This window comes from Tursiops truncatus, chromosome 4 (assembly GCF_011762595.2).
Source record: "Tursiops truncatus isolate mTurTru1 chromosome 4, mTurTru1.mat.Y, whole genome shotgun sequence".
NCBI classification, from domain to species: Eukaryota; Metazoa; Chordata; class Mammalia; order Artiodactyla; family Delphinidae; genus Tursiops; species Tursiops truncatus.
Window position 1 is genome coordinate 119831011 of NC_047037.1, and position 2783 is coordinate 119833793.

At 36.8% G+C, this 2783-nt stretch overlaps 1 pseudogene; it reads left to right on the plus strand.

Moving 5' to 3' along the window:
• The first annotated feature begins 567 nt into the window (after positions 1-567).
• On the plus strand, positions 568-1420 carry LOC101320130 (magnesium transporter NIPA2 pseudogene; annotated as a pseudogene).
• Positions 1421-2783: the final 1363 nt, after the last annotated feature.

Here is a 2783-nt window from a genome sequence, read left to right on the forward strand (position 1 = left end):
ACCTTGAGTAAAATTATGACTTAAAATCAATACAGGAAATCGATATTTAGCAAGAATGAAGCATAAATGAAGCTATGTATCAGACTCATGTGTAGATGCTGATCTGACAAATTTGTCTGTGTCAAAATCTACTTGCATACTAAATTTTACAGCTCTTTGAATAAAGTGTAATGGTCAGCTGTGCCCAGAGCCTCCTCAGTGGTGGTACTTGGGTCCTGGTGGCAACTGTAGCCCAAGACCATACTGATGAGGTACCATTTTAGCATTCACTCGGGGAGGAGGTGGTACATATGGCTGGCTGTAGTCTCAACATCTGCACCTGGCATTGGATGACCAGTATGAGGATGGGAGAGCCTATGGCTCTTTGACTACAGAAGACCTGATATTTATTCCAATTCAGAGTATCCATGTATGTCTTAAAGAATGGTTGCAGCAAGCTAGACTGATATCAATAGGAGCTGGGCAGTGAGATTTGAAGCCCAAGAAGGATTCACCATCCCATCACTGGCTTAAACATTGAGGCAGTCACATGACATGGCATGTAGGTGGCCTCTAGATATTGTACAGATGGCCAACTTAGCTACTTATATTTACAAAAGCTGTATTAGTGATTATTGTAGAAGTTCCTCGGATCACAGTAAGTGCTATTTTTCTTCATACTTTCTAAACAAAAGACTAAATCTTCATGGGAAAACTGAGTACTCCTTAAGCTGCCTTGGATCTTCAGTTACTTCATTCATGCTTCAAAAAAGAGAGAACAGAGACTTTAATACAATGTCTCACAAATTAATTGATTTGGGTTTGGTATTTTTTGAAGAATTTATCATCATTGTGCTCTTGATATTAACCTTTGCGGTAGGATCTTGCTCTAGACACAGCAACATCTGTAAAACAATATGCTCTTTAATTGGAGCATTTTCAGTATCCTATTTTAAAGGCCTGGGCATTATTATTAAATAACTTTTTTGTGGGAAAGTCTGTACTGGACATCCCCTGGATTGGCTTCTTCTGCTAAGCTTTATAGTCTGTGTAATGCACATAGATTAATTAATTATCTAAATAGGGCCCTGGATATATTCAACACTTCTATAGTGATTCTATTATATTAGGTATTCTTTACAACATTAATTTTAACTAGTTCAGCTCTTATTTTTGAGGAGTGACAAGATATGCCTGTTGATAGTACTTTGAGTGTCTACAACTTTGTGGGAAAAATGTTTAATACTTTTGTGCCTTTAAAGATGTTAGTTTTCATCTACTACGTCAGGCTATGTCTTTTCAAAGAGATGAAAAAGTAATGAATGACAATCTCTTAAATATATATGCAATTCTTAATAATAATGAAGAAAACTTAACTGGTGTCATTGAACAGCAAACTGGAGAAAATCCCTAGAGAAATGGAAATCTGATAGTTTTATGAGGAAAAATATTTAAAAGGCTAATTTGTAATTCTGCTAGTAAATGAATTTGAATATCAAATGTGTCTGAAAAAGGATTTTCCTGTGTTAAGCAGAATTTTAAGATGTCCCCCATGACCTTTACCTCTAGGTGTCAGTCCCATGATTACGTTATATTACATGGAAAAAAAGATGTTGCAGATGTAGGTAAGATTACAGAGGAGTTGACCATAAAAAAGAGAAATTATTCAGGTGGTGCTAATCTAATCACATAGCCCTTTAAAAGAAGAGAGTTTTCTCACTATTGACAGATGAGGTCAGAGGGATTCAAAGCACATGAAAGATTGACCGGGCAAATGCTGGTTTGAAAATGGAGGGAGCATATGAAAAGGAATGAACGTGACATCTAGAAACAGAAAGCAGTTCCTGGCTGACAGCCAGAAAGGGAACAGGGACTTCAGTCCTACAATGACAAGAAACTGAATTCAGCCAAAAACCTGAATCTGGAATAAAATAAGTCTGGAATAAAATTCTTCCCCCGAGCCTCCAGGTAAGAACTTAGTATCTTGACTTAACATCTTGACTTTGGCCCTATGAGAAACTAAGCAGAGACCCAGTTGACCCTGCCTGTACTTCTCATCTATAAAAATTGTGAGTTAATAAAAGATGCTGTTTCAAGCCACTACATTTATGGCAATTTGTTAGCGAAAGAAAACTAAACAGTCCTCAAATAAAATTCTCTAAAGGAAATCATCTTCAGGTTTCCCAATTTAAAACAAGAGCAATAACCTCTCTTATAACTATGGCACAGTAGGTCACAAACATGACCTCAGTGCATGGTTGGTTTCTATTTCTATTCGCATTCTATTACTCTAGAGATATTTTAAATGTTGACTCCTTCACCAAGAACTAAGTGAACTAATAGCAATTTTAAGAATAAACAAACAAATACTTTACCTCCTCACTGGTGAAATAAAACTTGTAAAAGTTTGAAATATACTATTAGGCTAAAGCCTCTTCACTGATGAACTTGCATTTTATTTGGTATTGAAACTTTGGGGGGGAAAAGGCTATCCACTGCTGTTTGTGATAGACTATATTATTTGCCCCAAATTATTCCTGTTCTATCCAATTCAATCACAGCTTCCTCGTGAGTTCATTATTCTTTCACATACCTCATTGACTAAACATGAGACTTACTTTGGCAGATGGAAAGAAGACAGAAGTAAAAGTGGGTCAGGTTGTGAAATAAAGCTGTAAGAGACATGGCCAGTTTCACTTAGTCCTTTTGGAGTTTTTGCTACTGCCATGAAAAAGCAGGCCCCAGGTTAATGTGGCAATTTCAGCCTGGATTCCACTTTCAGCCACGGTCCCACAATGAAGATA